The sequence below is a fragment of the Gymnodraco acuticeps genome, unplaced genomic scaffold (assembly GCF_902827175.1).
Source record: "Gymnodraco acuticeps unplaced genomic scaffold, fGymAcu1.1, whole genome shotgun sequence".
NCBI classification, from domain to species: Eukaryota; Metazoa; Chordata; class Actinopteri; order Perciformes; family Bathydraconidae; genus Gymnodraco; species Gymnodraco acuticeps.
The window spans coordinates 3,256,233-3,268,488 of record NW_022991187.1 but is presented as its reverse complement, the minus strand read 5'-3'; positions in this window follow the sequence as shown (position 1 = coordinate 3,268,488).

The window sequence follows — 12,256 nt, the reverse complement described above, 5'->3', positions numbered from 1 at the left end:
TGTGCCTTAGGCTGGCCACAATAAAAGGCCACTCTGAAACGTGCAGTTTTGCTTTATTGGGGGGGTCCGAAAAGCAGTCAGTATCTGGTGTGAGGGGTAGGGTTAGGGTTAGGGTTAGGGTAATGTTGTGAATCGAGTGGCCCATGGTGGTGCTGGGGTTATGGTATGGGCAGGCGTATGTTATGGACGACGAACACAGGCCACTCGATTCACAACATTACCCTAACCCTAACTAGCTTGAAAAAAAAGAAAGAAGAGGAGGCGGAGCTAATGCCTGATCAGAATTCTACCGGAGATAAAGTTAAATTCGGTTGTGATAAAACGCCATCCTGTTTAAACCACGTCAAGGATTATTTCTGAAACAGTATGGAGCTCAAATGCTTTTTCTCTTGCGGGTTTATCACAAGGTGAGTTCCTTTTTTTATTTCCTGCTTTTTAAACACATGTGCTCTCCAGTACAGGTTAGCTCTGAGTGTTAGCGAGGCTTGCTAATGTAAACAAAGACGTCCAAAACACATCAGGCATTGTTTCTGATAGCAACTTTCTGTGGGTCCGCCGCCGCTATTACGTCACAGCGGATGGAATATGTATCCGCTCGTTGTACACTCGTTTTTAAAAGATTTGGGTACGGAGGAAAAGAGAGAGGGTTTTATTTTCTGACGCTGCGTGAGTTCCCCGACATACCGGGGACACATATTTATGTATTTAAACTAGTGCTGTCAAAATTATCGCGTTAACGGCGGTAATTAATTTTTTGAATTAATTGCGTTAAAATATTTAACGCATTTAACGCATGTGCAGAATGGCCCGCCCCATACGCGGTGCCACCAGTGGCAGCGCCAGGGTATGGCTGGGGTAGGCTACACCAAGCCCCCAGGAAGTGCGCCGGACTCAGATGAAAATATTCGTGCTGGCCAAACGGCGGTACTATACTTCCGTTTGGTTGCCAGGCCCGGAAACACTTTTTCCCATTTACTTACATGGGGAAAGAGTGGTCTGTAACTCGTTGGATAATTTTTTTTTAACTAAATAAACTACCCAGTATGAACACTTGTATAGCCCTTATTAAAAACATTCGTTCCTCAAGTTGTAAAAATTAGCTAATAACGTTATTCTGAGAGTTATTTCCCTCTGCATTATGAACGCGCATCTAACCCACGGGACCGCGCCGCCCGGCACGTTCATGTTACGTGTCCCGACCAATCAGAGCACACTGTGCTCCCAGGGAGGGTGGGGCTGGAGCTATTGGAGCTACAACGAGCCGTTAAAGGCAGAGAGTGAAATTCAGTGAATACACGTAGTTTACAGAGATGCTGTATGAGAAACCAATGTGAGTTGCGTTTATCTTTACCCATGGATGCACAATAAGAACGGATCCATATCGTCTTACTGCCATCCCACGGAGCTGTAATAATGGATATATTGCACATGTTTGCTGTAATTCATTATCATACATGGGCTGTATGATTAAATCTTGTACCGTAAATGCAGGGTTGCCAACTCTCACGAATCTGACGTGTGACACATGCTTTCACTCTCAATCTCACGCTCTCACGCTGCCCAAACTATTCTCACGCCAAAAACAAGAATACCGAAGACTAGAAACGGTTTTGAAAACTTTTGTCAGGTAGTGATCGTCTTCTCAATAGAACATCTTTGATAATGTCTTCTGGCCAATCAGAATCAAGATAACGGCGTGGTGTTGTTCCAGGAAGTCCCGATGGAGAATACTTTTGCTGTAGTACATCTCTATATACATCGATACAACATTACGTGTTGATAGAAATCAACACTGCTCTGCACACTTGCTAAAGAACATTTGTCTGAAAATCTCAATTAATTTGTAGGGCTGCATGAGTATGGCCAAAAGTATGGGAGTAAATCTCACTGTAAACTATTTAATCATCACCAAATTCTGTGTTATTATGACCGATCATAACTCAGCTTTATGCAGACATATTTAGCATGGTGTACAGGGCCGCTTCTTGGCATAGGCGACATAGGCGGTCGCCAGATCTGGGGGGGGGGGGGGGGCGCTGCGCTGGCAGCTCTGGGAGGGAAAAAAACATTTTTACTGTTTGCGCTCATCCTAGTTTTCGGCCTTGATGTAACAGCATTCATAATTAAGTCAAGGTAACACCCTTTTCACCCCGGGTTACACTTTTCATTTGCCCTGTACGATGGATGCTTTAAGTGATGAAAGTGGGGGGTGTTGGCTTATCAGGCGTCTGCAGCTCACAGCCAAAGTGGGTGTGGGATCGAGCGAGTGAGATAAATGCAATTTATGTAAACAAATATTTCCAAGGCACTCTTTTATAATTATTGGGGTAAACAGGTTTGAAATCATTTCAATGTATACTATAGGACAGAAAACCAAACATATCGTTTAAAACTTGAGAGATACAAAAATATGCATAAATAAATGTTAACTAGGTAAAATAAGATATGAATGAACAACAAAAATAAAATAAGTTGCATTTATTTGCTATTGGCTATGGTAGGTTATTGGTTATGTTCACATACTTATTTGATTATTAAAATGTAAACCAATCTTTTTCATATGGGTGTTTAGAGTTGTACCCCCTAGGTCAGGTCTCTAGTAATGTGTGCTCAAAGTGCACCCGATTGAAGCATTTTACTTTAAATGTTCAAACATTTCTTCCCGGGGGGGCATACCCCCGGTCCCCCCTAGAGGATGTGACGTCCACACCCCAATTCAAACATGTTCATACAATACCGAATACATTTGAAGCCTTTTTGATGTATATTACCAACATGTCAATACGTTTCTGTTTTTGTAGTATATTGGTCTTTTGTAGAGATTTTTCATTTATTCTTTATATATTCTATTGTGTATTCCTTGGGTACTTTTAGCTTTTCTATTGTACGATTGAAGTAAATGTGGGAAGCGTTTAACAACTGCCATTTACTTCAAAGATAGTTCGCAATGTTATTCTTATTTTTGTTAATCCTGGAAGAATGCCAGAAAAAAAGACATTTTCTTCAAGAATAAAAAAAAACATGACAATAGTAATTGTGAAAACAAATTAAATAAGTTGTTAGATTAAGTCAGGGCCGGTTTTTGGCATAGGCGACATAGGTGGTCGCCTAGGGAGCCAGATCTGAGGGGGGGGGGGGCGCTGCGCTGGCAGCTCTGGGAGGGAAAAAAACATTTTGACTGTTTGCGCTCATCCTAATTTTCGGCCTTGATGTAACAGCATTCATAATTAAGTCAAGGTAACACCCTTTTCACCCCGGGTTACACTTTTCATTTGCCCTGTACGATGGGCGCTGTAAGTGATGAAAGTGGGGGGTGTTGGCTTATCAGGCGTCCGCAGCTCACAGCCAAAGTGGGTGTGGGATCGAGCGAGAGAGATACATGCAATTTATGTAAACAAATATTTCCAAGGCACTCTTTTATAATTATTGGGATAAACAGGTTTGAAATCATTTCAATGTATACTATAGGACAGTAAACCAAAAATATCGTTTAAAACTTGAGAGATACAAAAATATGCATAAATAAACGTTAACTAGGTAAAATAAGATATGAATGAACAACAAAAATAAAATAAGTTGCATTTATTTGCTATTGGTTATGTTCACATACTTATTTGATTATTAAAATGTAAACCAATCTTTTTCATATGGGTGTTTTACGGCCCGTCCACACAGCAGCGTGCGTTGAAAGCTTCACCATTCACTTTGAATGGGGTGACGTCGCTTTGCTGGCGTGGCTCGCTGCAAAAGTTGAGCAATGTTCAAGTTTTGAAGCCACGGCACAAGCGTCAGCCAATCGAATCATATGCCAGTACAAGCTCTAGCCAATCAAACCGCTGCTTGTATGTCACGGGCGGGAGATTCATGTGATTGGTTGTTGGTCGAGTTTCAGACACGCCCGCCGGCAAGCTTCAACGCACGCCGCTGTGTGGACGGGCCGTTAGAGTTGTACCCCCTAGATAAGGTCTCTAGTAATGTGTGCTCTAAGTGCACCAGATTGAAGAATTTTACTTTAAATGTTCAAACATTTCTTCCCGGGGGGGCATACCCCTGGACCCCCCTAGAGGATGTGATGTCCTCACCCCAATTAAAACATGTTCATATAATACTGAATACATTTGAAGCCTTTGATGTATATGACTTATGTCAATACGTTTCTGTTTTTGTAGTGCATTGGTCTTTTGTAGAGATTTTTCATTTATTTTTTATATATTCTATTGTGTATTCCTTGGATACTTTTATTTGTTCTACTGAACGATTTTCTGGCAGGGGGGGGGCGCCAGCTAAAATCTCGCCTAGGGCAACAACTTGGTTAGAACCGGCCCTGATGGTGTAGGAAACGGGCTCCGTGTTACAAGACGGGTCGGGGGTTTGGCGGTACCACTGCAGACTCTCTGCACACACACACACACCGCAACAGACTCTCTGCACGAAGGAGCCACGGTGCTGCAGCTCCTGATCGGAGCAGAGACACACGTTCACTAAGCGGAAAAACGATATCCTGTCACAGAGATCTGCTATTTTAAATTTTAAAGTCAACACATATCGACCCTAAATAAAGTCTATATTAAGAACGAGAGATGTTTTGACATTATGGCTTAAACAAATGACAAATGAGCGAGGGCGATGACGTCAGAGCATCGTCCTATGTGCCGGGGCTGAGCCCCGGACAGCCCTGGACAGCCCCGGCCCAATTTAACCCCTGGTTAGAGGCCCTATTTTATCAGTATGTCTGGACTGCACAGCAGTTACAATGGTCAAACTACATTAGAACAGAATTGTCCCCATTTTGTCTTTAATAGTTACTAACATTAGATATTTTAATGAGATATGGACCGCAAAACAAAAAATGTCCCTGATTTTCATTTTTTAAATTAAGTCACCGAATGCAAGTAGTCGCCTTAGCTTATTTTGTTATGAGATGTGAATTACTGTTCAATTTAGTTGATGTAATAATCATTTGGTTTATTTTACATTAAAAAAAGGTCTTATGTTTTTCCGCTTAGTGAACGGGAGGCCCTTTTTCCAGTTTAGAGCAATAGCCCCTCCAAATGTCTGTGCACGTCCCTGGATAGGTGTGTGGGCTGTCTTTCATTTTGACACAAAGAACAATGGGGCCTATCCACCCTTATCCACAATGTAAAGTAATTCACACAGCCTCTTCCCTCTTCTCTCTGTGAGGAGCAGCAGGTTCAGCTTTCAGAACAAAGTAACACAAAACTAAAATGGCATTACTTTTTTAAATATGTCGTGTAGTAATAGATTTATTTATTTTTCTTCTCAAGAGAGTAGGCTACCAGAATGTGTATTTTATGTTAGTAACCTATTTCAAAACTAAAACAAAAAAAATCTCCTGGGGGAGAATCCCCCCAGACCACCTTGCAGGGGTTGGGTTTTCAGCATGTCAACTCTTTCACCTGTGGAGAGATTGCAGGATTGGCTCCAGGTCGCCCTTTTTATTTACTACAAGACAAATGTGCCTTTTTATTTCATACAGTTCAATTTGGATTGAGATAGGGAAATAATCTAAACCTCACGCGTGGCGTTTCACTGTCAAGGGGAGCGTATGTAATTACATTGCAAATACTGACTTGAGCCCCACCACTGTATGGGTTAGCCCTACCATAGATTACCCAACAAAAATACTCTCTCGGAACTGCCGACCAGTATTGCGCATGCTCAGATCTAAGAACCAGTAGAAATGATAAAAAAGTAAAAGTCTGCTGCTTATTGTTCTACTAGGCCAAAATAGAGTCAAAGAGTATATGAGAGTGAGAGTGTGTTAATTAATATATTTGGCAGTTTGGAGTAAGTCTGTAGATTTGTTTGTGTGTGTGTGTTTCATGTATAGCTCTCACGATAATTAATTTTGTTGGATACATTTTCCCGGAAATTATTGCGATAAACGATAATATTGTCGGCACCGTTGTATGACCATTTTAGACCACTGACATAATGATAATATATAATAATAATTCAAGTACATCCTTTCAAACTGCTAGTCACATCCTCATGTAAATGGCAATTTATCGAGTTCATTTTTATTTATCGTACGATACGTCAATTCATTGCTTATCGCGACAGGCACACAATAAAACAGTGGAAACAAACATGTGTTTGACTTTCATTAGTGAATGAAACTTTGTGCCTTTTATAGTCTGTGTCCAATATTGTGTATTTGTATATATATCCTATATATAGGCTATGCTAAGGTCCTGCTGCTGACACGATAGCAGTCATTTCGTGCGCATATGTAATTAAACCCATGATATCAAAATCTCACTCCAGCCAGGTACCCAAAGTTGGCAACCCTGGTAAATGTTGTATTAAATAAAGTTAATATTACCGACATTATTAACGTCCCTGTAGCTTCGTATTGCACTAAGAAGCTTATTGCACTGTATATACATATATATATATATACAGTGCAATAATAATTTCATGCTAAATGAAGCTCTGTTGGATATCACTAGATCCTGTTACAGCGTAATATAAGTACATAACGATTGATGTGTACATTAGCATAATTACTAGCTAGCCGCTAGCTGCTAACTGCCGCCTCGTTCATATCAAATCCATGATAACATCCATTACCATGCTGTCATGAACGCACGGTGCTATTACGTGTACGCAAATTGACGTGCTTGATGTGAACGAGCATTTTGGTTAAAGTTGCGCATGCTCTATGAGTGCACATACGGGTACTTCTTAGGCATGCTGGGTAATCTGTGACGTTTCACTCTCTCAAAAGTTGGGCCATTTTATCATCATGCGCTAATGAGCAGCTCTCATAGGAATGAATGAGGCCCCGCCTCCCACGCTGTATCCAGTTATTATCAGTGTTGCCAACTTGGCGATTTTCTCGTTAAATTTGGCGGATTTCCAAACCCTCCGGCGACTTATTTGTGTCAAAAGCGACTAACGACTAATCTAGCGATTTATAATGGTGTTATTAGCGACTTTTCTGGTGTTTGGAGACTCACATTGTTCTGCAGTTAACGAGCCACGGGTGCTGCCGTGAGCCCCGCCTCCCTCCCATAGTACTCACAGGCGCTCAGACTGACAGTTGCCTGGCCGCAGCAGAGCTGCTGCTGCAGTCAGAGCAGAGAGGAGACAACCACACTCCCCCGCGTCGAGACTGCAAATGAATTGCGCATGCGCCAACTGCCAAGCCGTCCTGGTTTTGAGCGGGATTTAAATGTAAATGTTTCTTCACTCACTTTCACACTATAATAAAGTTATGTTCTGCTTAAGACGGGGAAGCAACAAAGTAATTTTACCTTGCAGAATAGAGACATTTCTGATCTACTGTCGTCTGGATTTAACTCCGGTGGTTTCAAGTTTTGATCCTTAAAGGGTTGGGAACGTTTTTGTACTCCCCTCTACCATGCTTTCTCCTACAGCCGCCATTACATGATATGCAAATTAGGCGATGACGTCATTTAGCGACTTCTGGCTGGAGTTGGCAACACTGGTTCTTATTATACATCCATGGGCTACACCCATACCAAGAAATGGCTTAGCCCCACCATGACAAATGATGTTAAAGTAAGCAAAATAAAGTCTGCCAACTCGCGCGGAGTAAATTGCACAGACAGCAGTTAGTAAGATTGATTTCAGTAGCCACGGTTTTGAAAACTTTTGTCACGTAGTGATCGTCTTCTCAATAGAACATCTTTGATAACGGCGTGGTGTTGTTGCAGGAAGTCCCGACGGAGAATACTTTAGCTGTAGTACAGGGGTGCACATAACTGGTACGCAGGTTATGTGCGTAATCTGAAATGCGTACCGTCACTTGTGTCACAAAGTGCATTTGCGTACCGACGTACTTGTGAAGCTTTTCCAGAAGGCGGTTAGATCACCGGACGACAGAGTCGGTCTCCGTGTGCACAGACAGGGCTGCTGTTAACGTCGGTCTGTACAACGGAATTGTGCCAAAACTACGCCAACCGGCGGCGGAGGGAGACTCCCCCCCCCCCCTTCAATGGAGAACTGCGCTAAAACAGCTGATCACAACGTTCACACTCTGTGGTCACGAAGTACTCCACTAGCCGCCGCCGCCCCCCCCCCCCCCTCTGTCGACTTTCCTGAAGTACTCCCCCGTTGATAGAAATCAACACGTAATGAATTAAGACCCCACGGTTTGATGATTGATAGGTGTGTGGGTTGTCTTTCATTTTGACACGCAGAAAAATGTTATAATAAACATAGATACTGTATGTTAAATGGATATATCCGCCTTCTTTCATTTATCTTTCCATTCCCACAACAATATACATAAATAAATGGCATATTTTGGACATAGTTCGAATGGTGATTAATTAATTTTTAAGCTGTGATTCATCTGATAAAAAAATGTAATCGTTTGACAACCCTAATTTAAACACATCCCAAAGTGCATTTTGCAGGTCCCCTTTAAGTTATAATTCAGCAAAATCAATCAAATGAAGTTAAATTATGCTTTCTACTTGAATATGATTTAAGAAACACCACAGCTCTCCAGAGGGTTTCAGTTGTCCTGTTGCAGCTCATCCCTTAACACAGGAGCCTCAGATTGCTTATAATAAGGGGGAAAATGAAGGGTCTATTTTTAAAGCTTGTTATGGAAATTAAAGTAGGATTTGTTAGAACATGTTCTCAGCTCTAATTGACTGAATGTATTTGAAAAGTGGGCTGATTAACACATGAAAACTGCTGTGTAATATAGGCTCACATATATTTAAGAAGTACAATATAAGACAAGCACGAATTTCAGGTGGGGGCCATATTCCATTATACTTTAAGAATTAGCTGAGGGCCAATTAGAAATGGACAACAGGCTTCATTTGGCCCCCGTGCCGCAGTTTGGACACCCCTGGTTTATAGTACTCAATCATAAAGGTTTATTATTGACCTTCAAATAATAGCTCATCAGGTGTTTTGTATACAATCCAAGCTGTTTTTTTTTGTCTTTACACTTAAGTTGTTGTTAGAATAAATAAGTGTTAATCACTGAGCTTTAGAGAAGCTGGTAGGTAGACCTTTGCAGAGAGCCAAGCTTGCTATTTCCCCCTGTTTTCAGTCATTGTGCTAAGCTATGCTAACTGTGGCCTGGCACCAGAATCATATTGAGTGTAGAGGCGTTACTTATAACAAAACAATCCACATCTTAAAGTCACGGCTGGTACACCCAAAGACAGGACACCCGTGAGAGACACCATTATTTATCTATTCCACATATTTTAAAACAAAACATGTACACTTTACAAAACATGTACACATATACTGTTTTTATTTGTATAGCACATGGTGGAAAGGAGCAGAGAGAAGAACATCTTATTTTACCTGCCCCTTCTTAAAAAAATGGTTTTAAATGAAATAACAATAAAAAAGTAAGATAAAAGACACAGTTGCTTACAAATACTGAAACATAAAACCAGAACACACTCAAAAGTCAACTTCATTCTCTTCTAATTACGCCTCTTTTTACATTTTCCTAAACGTAAAAAATGTCTTACAGCCCTTTAAATCATTCAGAAAAGATGATGACATCACACCTGACAGTTTTGTCAAAGGTCAAAGGTTATCAACAAGTGGACAGTCGGAGGGTAGGTAACTATCTTCCTAATTCACCACCATCTGAGCAAATGAATGATAGTTTGACTTGCAATTTTTTTCAACAAAACACCAAGAAATGTTTTTGTATTTAAAAAGATGAACTTTGGTGATGACAGTGAGGTCAAAGGTCATCAATTAGTGTCCAGTCAGAGGTTAGCTAGTATCTCTACTCACAACCATCTGAGATGAAGCTGAATTACGTTGAACAATTGTTCCTTTTTATTAGCGGCTGTTACGCTTTCCTTTATCTAAGCCTGCTGTCTAACTCTTGACCTCCAACATTAGATAAGATTGTGGCGCACACTGCATTGATTACATAACAAACATAGGTTATGAAATATGCCCTGTGCACTGGGGTTACTAGTAGTCAGCTGTTTGTATGCAGTAGGTCATTTATCTAGCAAAGGTCTAAAAGCCTTTGTGTTTTTCTTTTCTTTTGTACTCTTGTAGAAATGACTGTTGTCGATTTCACCATGTGTCATTACCATTAATGACACAGTCAACAGTCAATGCTGTTTACTCTAATGGATACACAATGGAAACATGTCGGAGCTGTTATGTCTGCATTACGGATGCTCTAATCAAACATGGAAATGAATTGCTTGTGTCTTAATCGCTTGTCTTAGAAGGAGCTAAACAATAAAACAGGCCTCGAGGAAATCCTACATTACAACAAGAGGCTGTTAACACACTATCACAGGCTCATTTGCTGCAGGAGAAAAACGAACCCAGTGGTGTTATCTTGTTAAATGGACTAATGACGTCTTTGCTCTCCTATGCTCATTACAGCAATGTTTTCCTATACGAATCCCTAAGGACAGACTCCTGTTGACTGTGAGAGGATGAGATTCAAATGTGATGTAATCATATTGCAGGAAACAGAGGAGAGGCGAATGCTCAACGTTTTCTGTTCAGGGATATGACAAGATTTATCTGTTTACTCCGTAGTGGAAAAAGTGTGCTTGCTGCTTGCCTTAAGGGGTGGGAAATGGCCAGAGAGATGGAGAGAAAAAGAAAAACAGGGGGAAAGATTTCTGCCATTTCTCCCACTACAGTGAGGAGGGAGAGCCGGATCAATCCTGTTATTGATTGCAGAGCTATGAAACACTGGCTCTGCTTCACTCCCTAAATAAAACTACTTCAAGTGTAAAAGAAGAAAACTCATACTTTCTTTCATACTTATATTCGTCTCTTAAAAAGTCTTACCCCCATCTCCCTGCAGGAAAGAATGAAGCCAGCGGGAGGGAGGCATAATCAAGAGACAACAATTTATAGCTTTCTTAGTTGAAACATCTTTATAGGGGCCCTGTCGTGCTTTTTTGGGGTTTACTCTGTCCTGTCATGTGTAATAAAGGTGCATGTAAATGGTCTGCATAGGCTAACATCCTAAAGTTCCCTCCAGAGGGAGTTTCTCTCCCACAACCCCCCCCTAGTGTCAGCAGAAAGTAATGCAAATAATAATTCCCAAAATATGCACACAAAAAAAGTGAAAATATATTTTAAGATCATGTTTAATCATCTGATTTGTCTGCACATTGCTGTTTTAGTCTGCGTTCTTCTAATTAGTGTCTACAGTGTGCCTATTGAGCCGTGTTGAGCGGCGTGGGTCAAGCCCCGATCTAGCCCCTCTCTCTCACTGTCTAAGGCAGGGGTCGGCAACCCGCGGCTCTCGAGCCGCATGCGGCCCTTTAAGCCCTCTGCTCTGGCTCCCTTGAGTTTAGACATAAATAAGTAGTAAATTAAATAAAAGTATTTGTACTATTTATATTTTGTTGCATGGTTGAACATGTTTCATATCTTGTATTTTGAGGTGATACTGTGACACATAAATAAAAAACAAAACGGTTTTAATTAGGTAAACTAAAATATGCGTCACATCCTGCTGTGGTCCCGCGCCAGCGCCTCTTCTTGCAGGCGAATAACCTGACCCTCGGCTCGATGAGCGAACTATGGATAAATCAAAGAAAAGAAAAGTACCGGAGGAACACAGAGGGTTTCATTCTGCGTGGACAGAGTTATCTGCTTTCACAGCAAACGATGCTGGTTTACCGGTATGTTTGATATGTGGAGAGAAGTTGTCACAAATTATTTGTTTTCCTTCAAATGTGCAGAGGACTCCCAAGTGCTGTGTGGATTTATTTTAAAGTAGGCCTGTGTATTTTTTTTTATTCTCCTTATAAGAGTTCTTTGTTTATTATAAGAGGTAAACAGTTTTATAAATAATAATTGCAGAAAAACTGTAGTTGTTGTGTATGATATAACAATAAATACAACTTTATAAGCTATCAAATATGTTTTGCGGCTCCAGACAAAACAAATTGTTGGAAAAGGGGGCAAAATGGCACTTTTGGTCAAAAAGGTTGCAGACCTAAGTGAATGGGTGCTGTAAAAACTACACTGCGCATGCTCAGAGTCTTTTTGTGTGCGCCAACAAAATAATCACCATAGGGGCACTGCGCTGACATACCCACCAAACGTCATCTCATAATTCAGAGAGCTGATTGGCTGTAAGTACGTGTGCCGCGAAAATAGTAGTTGTTTGTGAAGAGGAGACGAGAGAGCAGTGGCGTAGCCAGGAATTATTGTGTGGGTGGGCCTGGAGAAATGTAGGTGGGCCAGGGGGAGACATATTAAGCGTGGGGTCTGAGCTGAAACTTCA